At 43.5% G+C, this 13,893-nt stretch overlaps 1 pseudogene across 1 annotated transcript; it reads right to left on the reverse strand.

The window, feature by feature from the left end:
* Positions 1–2,035: 2,035 nt before the first annotated feature.
* On the reverse strand, positions 2,036–2,349 carry LOC308273962 (10 kDa heat shock protein, mitochondrial-like; annotated as a pseudogene). The gene has a single exon. The product of its transcript is annotated as a 10 kDa heat shock protein, mitochondrial-like (transcript).
* Positions 2,350–13,893: the final 11,544 nt, after the last annotated feature.

Genomic DNA, 13,893 nt, shown 5'->3' on the forward strand with positions numbered 1-13,893 from the left:
CTCTCAGCCTCACTGCCTTGTCCCATGGACTTCACCTACAAATCATAAGCAGGGGTAAGTTATTAGGAATTTCCAGACAGTAACCACAAAGCATTAAACTGCCATTCGGGGCTGCTTTTGAACACGCAGCTCTTCTGTGTGGGGACCTATGAAACTGGCCTTAGCTACAACTTCCAATGCAAGCGGCTTACAGTTTAGAGCCTCGGCAAAGTCACCTGCTCCAATAGCTGCTAGCCGAGCTGAGATGTTTTCTCAGCCTGAACTTAGGAAAAGTATGAAATCTTCTTCTGTAGTGATAAAAACATCAGTGAAGGTGTAAGGAGGAATCCGGAGCCTCCTCAGATTTAGAGCAGTCACCTTACCAGCTGTTCCAGATGCTACAAAACACCTCAGGGTCTCGGGCCTCCAGTTTGTTTGCATCACTAGAAGTAATTTGCATTTGTTTTGGTCCTAAAACCTAGATATGCTTCTATTTGTCAGGCTCTAGAGTCAGACCTATGTTTATAGACCTTTGAGAAAGGTCTATAAACCCAGAAACATCTTCCTTTTTTTCCCCAAGATGAAGTTAAACTCTAATACTTTTTTCTTTTTTTCTTTTTTACTGGGCATTGAACCCAGGAGCATTCCACCTCTGAGCTCCACCCCCAGCCCTTTTTGTTTTGTTTTGTTTTTAAACAGTTTTCCTAAGTTGATGAGTCTTGCTAAGTTGCTGAGTCTGTCCTTGAACCTGCAATCTTCCTGTCTCAGCCTCCCAAGTACTGGGATTACAGGTTTACACCTCCATACCCAGCTAACCATTAGACTGGAAGATTGTCTTGGGAACATCTTCTTTTTCAAGCTCCATTTCCCATCAAAAGAGACTTGATGAATGTGCAAGTGTACTTCTTGATGGAAGATTTTAAAGCCTCTGAGTATAATGAATGCAGATTTTGAATAAGACATTTTAAAGGGATAGAGAAATACTAGTAGGGTTTCCACTCTGGTTTCAGAATACACTTGTAGAGATCTAGTTTCACAAGTATCATACCTTTTTTTTTTTTTTTCAATTACCATTCTCTTATGGTGAGACTGTTACCGGTCCTCCCTGTTGGGCTCCCAAACTGTAACAGTGAGATGTAGCCACGGGTTCTTGTTCTGAGCTATGTCTAGAAAACAATAGCTTAAACTCTTTTGCTATAAGCTTAAGTGATTTTATTATTACAAAGATGGAAAGATAGGACATAGCTTAGAGTAAAGCACGATGCCATAGAGGGTGACATAGTGGGGTTACTTGAAAAGAAGTCACCAAAATCTTTTGGATACAGAACAGTTTGATGCCAAATCTCCTGACCCGACTAGATCTGCCCTTCACCGGGGCAGGTCTTTTGATGTGGCAATTCCTTCCAGTAGGCCTGCCCTGTCTCTGGTACAGACCCCAAGCCTTTTGTTACACCCCAAAATGTGTTCATCTGTTATCAGAGTCTGGGATCTCTTGAAGGCTCATGGCATCCCCCCCACATCCTTGGGGAAGTTTGCTTGTCTTAGAAATGTAAAAGACTCTGGGCTTCCTCTATTTTCTTGCTAATCACCCTTGGTGCCTGGAATTCTGCAGGGTCTCTTCCCTGCCTACCCTGTCTCTAAGCTCTGGCTTTCTATTACCAAAGCTATTTTCAAAGACATTTGGAAGCCATTTCCCACTACTGGCGCACATTTTTTTTGTTGTTGTTGCTGCCGTTGCTATTGCTTTAAGGTGCTGGGGATGAAACCCAGAGGCATTCTACCGAGCCACACCCACAGCCCTATTTTTTATTCTTTATTTTGAAACAAGGTCTCACTGAGTTGCAAAGAGCCTCACTAAGTAGCTGAGGCTGTTTGCAAAGCATGGTCCTCCTGTCTCAGCCTAGCAAATGCTGGCATTACAAGCCTGCACCACCACACCCGGCTACCATCCTTGTATCATAAAAGAGAATCATGGAAATTATTTACATGAGGAAAGATTTCATAACTTCATTGGAATAGACAGCGTCACAAGACGCCGTTTCAAAAGTGATTTATTTCAGTCTACATACTTTCCATGAACATTTTCATCTCTAAATAAGAAATGTCCCTTGTTGCCTAGAACTACTTTGGTGCCTTTTCATATTCTAGGAGAAGAACTTTATCTCCACCATTCACACTAACTGAATCTCTCCACCCTTTCCTGTAGAGCCTGATCTCATAGCTATTACTGTTGTTTGTAATGCTTTTCCTTGAGATTTTTCTGGAAGCATACTGCCTCCTTTGGTTACAGTTTCGGCAGCACCTTTCAACCAACACTTGGTCAAAGAGTGGAAGAAACTTTCTAAATGCTTGTCTTGCCCTGACTTCCATAGCTGTAGGTAGGACTCTGCACTAGCACAGCAGACACAAGGAGACCTGCAACCTGGCCTCAGGACGTGTGAAAAGATGATGCCATGTTTTAACAGCCAAACACAACACCAGGCAACTGAGAGCACCTTGCTTGAAGTATGTGGTCTTCCAGGTCTATCTGAAAGAATTCCAAATCTCTGCTGGGCCCCATTTATAGAAACCAGCACTAGTAGAAATGGCATTTCCTGCTCCGCAGTGCCAGGGCCATGGTACACAGAGTAGCAGGAAATGTCCTTTCAAGGGCCAGCAGGCAGCAAGAACACGGTGAACTCTTCAAGGTGCTTGCAACCCAGATCAGGAAACACCCAGATCAGGGTGTTTCCGAAAACACCCCTGGGAGCTTTAGGGAGGGGCCTGCAATCAGGTAGGTGGGTGGTGCTGGGGCCATTGCTAAATTCGTGACATTTTAATTCAAAGCCAAAAGATACCAAGGGTTACTTTCTGAAGGGGTCTGGTTGTTAGAAAATCATTCCATATTTGATTTGTCTCCATCTGGAGACCATTCCAGTCTTTTACAGATAAGGGAAAGGATTTGGAAGTCATCCTCCGTACCATGTGGCTATACCACACTGCAGTCAGCAGAGGACAGTACTGCATTTTGGAGTAGCAATCTAAGACCTAGGAAAGATGTGTGTGTGTGTGTGTGTGTGTGTGTGTGTGTGTGTGTGTGTGTGTGTGTGAGAGAGGGGGGGGGAGACTTTGTGATAGTGTGTGTGATACTGTGTGTGATACTAGGAATTGAAGCCAGGTGCATTCCACCTCTGAGCTACACCCCCAGCCCTCTTTTTATTTTTTATCTTTAACTTTGAAACAGTGTCTCACTAAGTTACAGAGGGCCTTACAAAGTTGCTAAAGCTGAGAAGGAACCCATGATCCTCCTGCTCACCCTCCCAGGTATTGGAATTTTAGGTTTTAAGTGTGTGCCACCATGCTTGGGTCTCTGGCTTTTTTTTTTTTTTTTTTTTCTTTTTTGTACTGGGGACTGAACCTGTAGGGGTGCTGGAAAGCAGGCTGGAAGAAGTGCTTTCCCCCCCTATATGAGAAGTTAACTAGAGAAGTCTTCTCCCATATTAGGATTAGAAATAAGGTATTAAAATATAGTTAAGATAGAAGTAGGGTAGGATTGGAAATAAAATCAAGATCCATCCAAGGACAAGGGTAGGGGACCCACAAGGTCAAAGCCTCTAATCTCCAGCTTGTCGGCCAAGGTCTTTGTAAATGGGACCCCATCCCCATATCTCTGAGCTAGATCAGCAAACAAGGCCAGGCTAATCTGCTCTCCAGTGCAGAGATAAGCCTGGCCCAGCCAAGGTGGGTGGGAAAGGCAGAGCAGGCTCTGACGTGTGTGGATGCATGTTTTAAAATTATTGGTTGTACTTGTTTGTCCTTGTATCTTATTGGTTGTATTCTAAGGTTGGCGGGCTCTGACGTGTGTAACCACTCCCTTGTGTGTAACCACTCCCTCCTAGGGTTATAAAATTCAGAGCGTGGAGTGGGGAGGGGGCGAACCTCGGCCATGGTGTCTTGGTCTCGACCCCTGGCTAGCCGGGACAATAAACCTCGCTTGCATTTTTACATCTCTTGTGAGTCCTTCGATATTTGGGTTGGTGGGCAATTCTTGGACCCTTCAAACCCAGGGGCATTATACCTCTGAGCTACACCCTCAGCTCTATTTTTTTTTTTTTAATTTTGAAACAAGTTCTCATTAGGTTGATGAGAGTCTCACTACTCTCCCAAAGTATCCTCAAACCTGCCATCTTCCTATTTTAGCCTCCCAAATACTAGGATTACAGGCTTGTGCCACCATGTCTGGCCCTATGAAAGATTCTCCTGTATCAGCCTTCCAAGTATTGGGATTACAGGTATATGCCTCTATGCCTGGCTCTATGAAAAAATTTAAATCAAGAATTTGAGCTGGGCATGGTGGTGCACACTTGTAATCCCAGTACTTGGGAGGCTGAGACAGGAGGTTTGCTGCCAGCCTCAGCAACTTTAATGAGCTTCCTACCAACCTAGTAAGACCCTGTTTTAAAAAAAAAAAAAATGGGGCCAGGTGTGGTGGCGCACTCTTGTAATCCCCGCACTTGGGAGGCTGAGACAGGAGGATCGCATAGGTTCAAAGCCAGCCTCAGCTACTTAGTGAAGTTCTCAGCAACTTAGTGAGACCCTGTTTCCAAATAAAGTATAAAAGAGGTCTGGGAGTATAGCCCAGAGGTAGAAAGCCCCTGGGTTCCACCCCCAATACCACACACACACACACACACACACACACACACACACAATTTTAAATAAAAAATAAATAAAATAGCTGGGCGTGGTGGCGCACGCTTGTAATCCTGGCGCTTGGGAGGCTGAGACAGGAGGATCGCACGGGTTCGAAGCCAGCCTCAGCTACTTAGTGAGGCTTTCAGCAACTTAGTGAGACCCTGTTTCCAAATAAAATATAAAAAAGATCTGGGAGTATAGCCCGGAGGTAGAAAGCCTCTGGGTTCCACCCCTAGTACCACCAAAAAAAGAAAAAAGAAAAAAAAATGGGGATGCAGGGCATGGTGGCGCACACTTGTAATCCCCACTCTTGGGAGGTGGAGACAGGAGGATTGTGCAGGTTCAAAGCCAGCCTCACCTGGTTTAAGAGATCCTGTTTCCAAAAATATATAAAATAGGTTTGGGAGTGTAGCCCAGAGGTAGAAGGCTCGTCGGTTCCATCCTCAGTACTACAAAAAAAAAAAAAAAAAAAAATGGGGTTGGGGGCTGGGCGTGGTGGTGCAAGTTTGTAATCCCAGTATTTTAGAGGCTGAGACAGGATCGCATGGGTTTGAAACTAGCCTTAGCTGCTTAGGCTCTTTGCACCTTAGTGAGACCCTGTTTCCAAATTTAAAAAAAAGAGACTTCCGGGAAGATGGCAACCGAGAAAAGCGGGGCTTAAGAGCCCCGCTAACAACAAATCTCCATTACCACAAAATCAGCGCCTTTCATAGCCAGAAAGCACCATCACCAGTGAAACAAAAAATCACCAGGCTCCAGAGAGAAAGCGGACTGAGAACAGAGCCACAGAGGAGATACACCGGCCTCACGCCCGAGAACGCGGCAGCAGCGCCATACTGCCAGAGGCACCGGCGAATTCACGGGACGGCTACAGCAAGCCGAGGTGAGCCACTGCGGAACAGCTAGGCGGGATTTCTCCGCGCAGAGAGCATCTAAAGCTCCCAGTGGCCGAGCTCAGCACACGCTGCAGGGATTCAGAGTAGAAATCAAAATCAAGAAGAAAAATGCCAGCCCCATAGCCAAGGGCGTAGCAGCGGCACCATATTGCCACCGGCGGCAGCAGCAGCGAATTCAGCGAGGCCAGTACAGCTACATCTGCATACTCAAGAACAGTGAGTCAAATTGCGGGCCACAGAGGATAAATCCCAGTACTGTACTCCCTGGGACTTGACCCAGTAGAGGAGGGGCGGTGGCAGAGATATCACACCATAGGAGAACGTGTAACCTGGCACCCCCCACAGTCTAAAGCAGCCTCTATCGACTCTCTGGGTTGGAGACTCTGTGATAAAACCCAGTAAAGGAGTAGTGGGGTCCGAGATACTACTGACTCGAGATCCAGAACACCTTAAGGGAAGTCATAGTGACCCAAGGGAAGAACCCAGAGAAGGCACAAACTTCCGAAATCATGGGAAAGAGGAATAATACTGGAGCAATGAATGCTCACAACCCCACAACATCAGAACCCGATAAAACAGAAAATCAGAGATTCCTAGAAGATCAAATCAGGAAAATAACTGTAGAAATAATAGAGGTGCTTCGAAAAGAACTCAGAGAGAGCCAAAAAGAGATAAAGGATGCAATTAATGAAGTAAAGGCCTCAATTCAAAGCACAAACAACCGATTAGAACACATGGAGAACAGAATCTCGCTCTTAGAAGATGAGCAATCCAAAAATGAACTTATAGTTTCTAATCTAGAAAAAAATATCCAACAGCAGGAATCTGATATTGAAGAAATATGGGCCCATTTTAAGAGAGCTAACCTAAGAATAATTGGAATAGAGGAGGGAAAAGAAAGTGAAACCAAAGGGATCAACAATCTCTTCAAAGAAGTAATAGCAGTAAATTTTCCAAACATAGAGCAAGAGGTCGATACAAAGGTCCAGGAAACTTATAGAACTCCCTTTAGACAGGATCGGAGAAGAGGATCCTCACGCCACATAACTGTCAAAATGACCAATGTGGAAGCCAAGCAGAGAATCTTAAAGGCAACAAAAACAAAGGGCCAAGTGACATTCAGAGGCAAACCAATTAGAATCACTCCAGACTTCCCAAACCAAGTCATGAGAGCCAGAAGGGCTTGGAGTAACATATTCCAAACTCTGAAAGAAAACAACTTCCAGCCAAAAATTTCCTACCCAGCAAAACTTGCTATCAAATTAGATGGAAAAATAAGAAGCTTCCATGACAAACAGAAACTGAAGGAATTTATGTCTTCAAAACCAGCACTAGAGAAAATACTCAAAGAGATTAACTACAAAGAAGAAATAGGTAACACACACCAGAACCAGAGAAACAAGAGTTTCCATCCAACAGACAATTAAGATTGGTTATCTGTGGAGATTCATTATTTATGTTAGTCTTTTACCTAACTCTAAATGGTATTGTTTGCCTTTATTGTTGTTAATTTTTAGGATTTCTAGTTGGAATATTAATATACCTTCAGATATAGCAATTGGAAATATTTTATCCCATTCTATTAGTAACTGTTAACTCTGTTTACATTGTCTTTGGATATACAATTTTTTTATTTTTTTATTTTTTAGGGAGTCTGTATACTCCTCTGTTGCCTGTGTCATTGAAATTATAACCAAGAAATCACTGCCAATTTCAATGTTGTGAGGTTTTATGACCCAGATTTTCTCCTAAAAGTTTATAATCTTAAGATTTGTATTTAGGTCTATTATCTATTTTGAGTTAATATTTGTATATGGGATTAGGTAAGGGTCCAATTTTATTCTTTTCCATGTAATTATTATTTTTTAACAATATTTAGTTAAAAGATTATCATTTCTACCACCAAATGTTTGTGAAAACCTTGTCAAAAATAACTTGACAATATAGGGAAGAATTTAGCTCTAGGCTTTTATTTAACTCCAATGGTTTATATATCTGCCTTTAGAATAGTACTACACTGTTTCAATTATTGTAGCTTTATATGGTTTGAAATCAGAAAATATATATCTTCTAGCTTTGTTCTTTTTCAAGATCGTTTTGGGTACCTAGACTCCATATTCCATATTAGGATAGATTTTTTTCTGAAAAATAAATATATAAATATATGATAGTTTCACCTAAAAAATAGAAAAAAAATATTCTTTGGTAAGAAAGAAAGCAAAAAGAAATATTGAAATGTTATCTTTAAGTCATCAAAAGCTTGGTATCAGACAAATGAAACTGTTATGTGAGATTATCATTTTTAATTTTAGATAAATTGCCATAATACTAGATGTCAACTACTAAGCCAAGCATGGGAGGGAGGGATAGGGAGAGAATGGGGTGGGGATTGGGTGGGGGCTGACTGGGAAAAGTGTGCATGTATGTCTACAAAAGTATGTATCCTACTATGATGTATGAATACAGTGCACCAATAAAAAATAAAATTAAAAAAAAACATATATATATATATATATATATATATATATATATATATATATATATATATAATAGGTCTGGGAGTGTAGCCCAGAGGTAGAAGGCCCTTGGGTTCCATCCCCCAGTACCACAAAAAGGGGGAGGAGGCTAGAGTGTTGATCAGAGGTAGAACACCCCTGAGTTCAATCCCCAGTTACTGCACAGACAACAACAAAAAACGCCTTGAGCAAAAGTGCACCATCCTAGATCCACAGAGATAACAAACAAGCACACACATCATCATCCTCCCTCCCTCTCTCTCTCTCTTTCTCCCTCTCTTCCCATGTCATTTGAAGCCTGCTCTTTCTCTATGTAATGCAAGCCTTTGTTGCTGGTGAAAAGGAATGTCAAGCATCAGTGAGCAGGTGAGGAAAACACTTCAGGAGGGAGAGAGCCTTCCCAGCACACCTGCCAGCAATCCCACCCTAAAGGCAGAATCAGAGTGCAGGTCCCTCACCGCCAGCAGCTCTAGGTGAGGCCCCGCCTCCCAGGGGCTCTAGGTGAGGCCCCGCCTCCCAGCAGCTCTAGCATGAGGCCCCCCTCCCAGCTCGGCACCCAGCTCTCCCCCGTGGTGACAGTCGCAGCTTCCAGACTCCTTCCTGGCCGTGCCTATGCCAGAGCCACTAAGGGTCTGCCAGGTGGGTGCCAGGGAACTTCCTTATGAACGTTTTCCTTCTCATCATCCCACTCCACAGCTGGCGTTCACACAAGCTGTGAGACCTCTCCTTGACCTTTCCTTTGGGACTTTTCTAGAAACCCTTTCACTGGTCTTAGAATCTTAAATGGGTAGTCAGGCATGGTGGCACATTGCCCTTCGTGACTCAGTGAGACCCTGTTTCAAAACATAAGTATTTGGAAGGCTGAGACAGGAGGATCATCCATCTGCAGGTTGGAGACCAGTCTCAGCAATTTAGCAAGACACTTAGCAATCTAGTGAGACCCTGTTTCAAAACAAAAAATTGGTCTAAAGCCAGGTGTGGCGGTGCACATCTGTAATCCTATTACTTGGGAGCCTGAGACAGGAAAATCACAGGTTTAAGGTCAGCCTTACCAACTTAGCGAGGCCCTCTGCAACTTAGTGAGACCTGTTTGAACAAAAGGGGGGAAGCTGGGCATGGTGACACACACTTTTTGTGTGTGTGTGTGTGTGGGGGGTCTTGGGATGGAACCCAAGGCCATTCGATCTCCAAGCTACACCCCCTGCCCTATTTTTTATACTTTATTTTCAAACAGGGTTTCACGAAGTTAAGAGCCTCACAAAATAGTTGAGGCTGTCTGCGAACTGCGATCCTCCAGTCTGGGCTTCCCGAATGCTGGCTACAGTGACACACACACTTCTAATCCCAGTACTTGGAGGCTGAGACAGGAGGATCACAGGTTCAAAGCTAGCCTCTGCAATTTAGCAAGGCTCTCAATAACCTAGTGAGATCCTGTTTCCAAATAAGAAATAAATCAGGCTGTGAGTATAGCTTGGAGGTAGAATGCTTCTGGGTTTGATCCCTAGTGTCAAAAATAAGGGGGCTTAGGGATGTAGCTCAAAGGTAGAATGCCCCTGATTCGGATTCGGTCCCCAGTAATACACACACACACACACTGGGTCTGAAGTATAGCTTGGAAGTAAAGTTCTGCCAAGTTCAACCCCCAGTACAAAAAAAAAGTCTAAACCGGATGTGGTGGTGCACACTTGAAATCCCAGCATTTGGGAGGCGGAGACTGGAGGATCATAGTTTGTAGACAGCCTCAGCTACTTTTAGTGAGGCCCTTTACAACCCAGTGAGACCCTGGTTAAAAAAAAAATGACTAAAAATAAATAAATAAATAAATAAATAAATAAATGACTAAAAACTCGGGCTGGGGGTGCAGCTCAGAGGTAGAATGCCCCTTGCAGCCTGCTGCCCTCACAGCCCACTTCTGCAAGGGTGCGGGTCTCAATTAGAAGCCCTAATAGGGAAAACAAAAATCCACTCACTGTTCAAGATGAGATGCTCACATTTTAACCAGCTGAAGATAACCCCAAAGAATTTACTTCTGAAACAAGGCTCCTAGTTTTTTGAAAATATATGTTTGAACAGAGAAAACTAGGCCATCTAGGAGGCTGACTCTAACCAGATAACACAAGGCCAGCTTTGGTAAGCAACCCACTGCCAAACTGTTTCCTTCACAGACAGTGCCAGTGACCTCATTGCGGAGGCTGCTTTCTCAGGTGTCTGTTCTAAGCACAGACTCTCCCCTGACAACTTTGCTGTTGATACTCAGTCCCTCCGGAGCAGCTCCCCTCTGGGCCATGCTGGGCTAAGCTCTGAGAACACCTTGGCTGAGGAAACCGTGATGGCCCAAGGAGCCTCCCTCAGCTCTGTGCAAAGGTTTTCTCTATATCTGTGGTTGTGGGGGACAAGGCCTGTAACGCCTCTTTACCTTTGTGGTACAGATAACTCCCCAGATCTCAGATTTCTTTGGCTACTGCTCCAGCCCACTCCTTCCGGGAGCTACCTCCCCTCCCCACGCTTCTCTCAGGGACTTGAATGGGCTATTTCAAAAGTCCCATTGTGTTGAGCAACACTGCGGGCTGAGAGACATCACGTCAGACTATATTACACTCCACGTTACAAACTTCTTTGTGAGGGTTTTGTTTTTGTTTTTGTTTTTGGTATTTGAAATTAAACTCAGAGGCATTCTACCTCCAAGCTACACCCCTAGTCCAACTTTTTATTTCCTATTTGGAAACAGGGTCTCACTAGGTTGTTGAGAATCTTGCTAAATTGCTAAGGCTGGTTTTGAACCTCTGATTCTGTCTCCCAAGTAGTGGGATTACAAGTGTGTTTCACCATGCCTGACTGTGAATTTTTTTTTTATTTTGTGTGGTATTAGGGATTGAACCCAGAGGCATTCTACCTCCAAACTCCAATCTAGCCTTATTTTATTTTATTCCTATTTTGAAACAGGACTCATTAAGTTGATGAGAGTCTCCCTACTTGTTGAACTGTCCTTGAACCTGTGATCCTCCTGTCTCAGCCCCCCAAGTCCTGGGATTACGGAAGTGTACCACAATGCCCAGCTTGCATGCAATTTATTTATTGATTGATTGATTGATTGTGGTACTGGGGATTGAACCCAGGGGCATTCTACCTCCAAACTACACCACAGCCTGATTTTTTATTCTTTATTTTTGAAACAAGGTCTCACTAATTGCAGAGGGCCTCACTAAGTATCTGAGACTGGTTGCGAACCGGTAATCCTCCGGTCTCAGCCTCCTAACTACTGGGGTTACCACGCCTGGTTGCATGTGATTTTGAACTTGAAGCCATTTATGTCTCATCAGCTCCCAGGGAGCTGGGCTCTTCACAAGAGCTGTGAAGGTAAAGGAGAAGACACGGAGCCCATCGTTCTAACCGGAAACAAGCAGACTAGAAGAAACGTGCAGGCTTTCTCATTGTACAGGAAGAGACTGGTTCAACTTAGTTATGGCCATCAACCTGTGTCATCATGGCCAACAATCAATATGTAGATAACTTTTTTTTTTTTTTTTGGTATTGGGGATTGAAGCCAAGATACACCCCCAGCCCTGTTTTATATTTACTTTGAAACAGGATCTCACTAGGTTGATGATAGTCTCACTACTTGCTGAAGTTGTTCTCGAACCTGCAATTCTCTTATCTCAACCTCCTAAATTCTGGGATTACAAGTACCACTCTGCCTGGATTTATAGATAACATTTTGATTTGATAATCCTAGGACCAATTTGTGAAAAGTGCATTCTACAGTATGATAATCCTGATTCAGGAGCCAGTGTTTTCACACTGAATTAACAAGGCAAATAAAAAAACACTGTGTTTAGATATTAGTCCTGGAGATGATGAAACAGGAGGATGGATAACAGGTTCGTGGCCAGCCTCAGCAATTTAGCATGCCTCTCTACAAGTTAGTGAGACCCTGTTTCAAAATAAAAAATAAAGAAGCCAGGCATAGTGGCTCACACTTGTAATCCCAGTACTTGGGAAGCTGAGACAGGAGGATCACACATTCACAGCCGGCCTTAGCTAGTTACTGAGGTCCTCCAAAATTTAGTGAGACTGTTTCAAAATGAATAGAAAAATAGTGCTGGGGGGTATAGCTCAGAGATAGAATGCTCCTAGGTTCAATCCCCGATACCATAAACAAACAAACAAACAAATAAATAAATATTAAAAATCAAGACCAGAAGCTGGGCATTATACCCCTGTAATCCCAGCACTTAAGAAGTTGAGACTGGAGGATCATGGTTCTCGGACAGCCTCAACTACTTAGTGAGGCTCTCTGCAACTCAGTGAGACTCTGTTTCAAAATTAAAAATTAAAAAAAATTAGGGCAGGGGGTGTAGCTTGGAGGTCAAATGCCCCTGGGTTCCATCCTTAGACCCACAAAAAAAAAAAAAAAAAAAAATCAAGGCCTGGTGTGATAGCACACGCTTTTAATTCCAGTATTTAGGAGGCTGAGACAGGAGGATCACGGTTCAAGGACATCCTCAGATACTTAATGAGGCCCTTTGCAACTTAATGAGACCCTATTTCAAAATAAAGAACAAAATAGGGCTGAGGGTATAACTCAGAAGTAGAATGTCCCTGGGTTCAATCTCCAGTACCATAAATGATTAATTAATTAATTAATTAATTAAAAAATAAAACAGTACTGGTGTGGTGGCGCACGCTTGTAATCCCAGCATTTGGGAGGCTTAAACAGGAGGATTGCACAGGTTCGAAGCCAGCCTCAGCTACTTAGTGAGGCCCTTTGCAACTCAGTGAGACCCTGTTTCAAAAATAAAGAATAAAATCTAGGGCTGAGGGTGTTGCTCAGAAGTAGAATGCCCTTACTAAGGTTTAATAGTTTACCTGGATGATCATTCAGAAGCAAGCTACATACAGGAAGTCCCTTGGGACTGGCATAAAATCTTAGGTAAAAACAGAAATGAGAACAACCTAAAACTTGTGATAAAAATGGTTGTTCATTGTCATAAAGACACACGAAGAGAAATTTAAAAACCAGATATATAGTGGCATCTTTGAGGGCATCACAGTGAAACTGGGGTGTCTCCTCTTCTTAGGGTTCATGTTTTTTAGGTCTCAGTGAGTGAAATCTAAAGACTAGTGAAGGTTATAGAAATATGAAAGCTTAGCTGGGCATGGTGGCGCAGGCTTGTAATCCCCACACTTGGGAGGCTGAGACAGGAGGATCGCACAGTTTCGAAGCCAGCTTCAGCTACTTAGTGAGGCTCTCGGCAACTTAGTGAGATCCTGTTTCCAAATAAAAAAATATAAAATAGGTCTGGGAGAGCTGGGCATGGTGGCGCACGCTTGTAATCCCAGCATTCGGGAGGCTGAGACTGGAGGATCACGGTTCGCGGACAGTCTCAGCTACTTAGTGAGGCCCTCTGCAACTTAGTGAGACCTTGTTTAAAAAATAAAGAATAAAAAAAAAAATAGGGCAGGGGGTGTAGCTCAGAGGTCAAATGCCTCTGGCTTCCATCCCCAGACCAGCAAAAAAAAAAAAAAAAAAAAAAAAAAGGTCTGGGAGTATAGCCCAGAGGTAGAAAGCCCCTGGGTTCCACCCCCAGGACCACTAAAAAAAAAAAAAAAGAGAGAGAGAGAGAAAGAAATATGAAAGTTTTAGAGCCAGGCATTGTGGTGCACACTTGTAATCCCAACATTCAGGAGGCTGAGACAGGAGGATCGAGATTCGAGGACTGCCTCAGCAACATAGCAAGACCTTGTTTCAAACCGGAGTTGGGCATGGTGGCCCACCCTTGTAATCCCAGCATTTGGGAGGCTGAAATGGGAGGTTCACAGTTTGAGGA

This window comes from Muscardinus avellanarius, assembly GCF_963383645.1.
Source record: "Muscardinus avellanarius genome assembly, chromosome: 15".
Taxonomy (NCBI): domain Eukaryota; kingdom Metazoa; phylum Chordata; class Mammalia; order Rodentia; family Gliridae; genus Muscardinus; species Muscardinus avellanarius.